Below are 949 nucleotides of genomic sequence, written 5' to 3'. Positions count from 1 at the left end.
GGGTTAAGTGTGGCCCATAAAAATCTAGAGAAACGAGACCCTTGAATTCAATTTGGAAAACTGGGTTAACTTGAAATGGAAAATAATGTGAAAATATTTATTTTAAGTAATATGAAATAACAAGAACAAAAAAGGATATGGGTTATGGCTTTTTAGGGAGGGAAATTAGGTGATAAAGAAAACTAAACGACGGAGACAGCAAGTGAGAGAAAACGATTGTTGGGAGAATAAAGAATAAAGAAAGACACACGCGGACACAGATACACACATATATGTATGTATGGACGATGTGAGTGCGCATATATAAATACTCAAACATATGTACCTGCACGTTTACTTTGTGTGTGTGTGTGTGTGTGTATGTGTGTGTGTGTGTGTGTGTGCGTGCACGTTTGTGTGTGTTAGGCATAAAAATCCAGGCAAACAAACGTTGGGAAAAATTTGGCTCACTGGGATAACTTGAAACGGAAAGTAGTGTGAGACCATTCATTTTAATGTGTTCTTTTTTTGTTTAGGCATTGGATTCAAGTTTAAACAATTACTCATCAAGAGAATCTGAGACAAAATAAGTCGAAAAAGTCCATAATGTACAGCTGCAAAGGGAGAGAAAGGAAGAAACAGAAGGAAGAGAATAAAGTGTGCGTGAAAGTAGGAGCAAAAGAAAATAATATTATAGAAAAACTAATGTAGATGAGATGGTTAGAGCTGGAGGGTGACAAATGGAATTGATGACGGAAATAGAAATTTGAAGAAAAGACCGTGTGCGAGGATAACGACGGGAGATCATAATACAAGCATGAGTTGGGATATGAGAAAATGTTACAAAGGTGTATAGATATGCAAAGACACAAGAAATCTATCAATGTATTATATATACACATATATGCGTGTATGTGTGTGTGTATATATATATATATATATATATATATATATATATATATATATATAT

This window comes from Octopus bimaculoides, chromosome 2 (assembly GCF_001194135.2).
Source record: "Octopus bimaculoides isolate UCB-OBI-ISO-001 chromosome 2, ASM119413v2, whole genome shotgun sequence".
Lineage (NCBI taxonomy): Eukaryota > Metazoa > Mollusca > Cephalopoda > Octopoda > Octopodidae > Octopus > Octopus bimaculoides.
The sequence above is the reverse complement of the archived record's forward strand: the minus strand, read 5'-3'. Positions refer to the sequence as shown.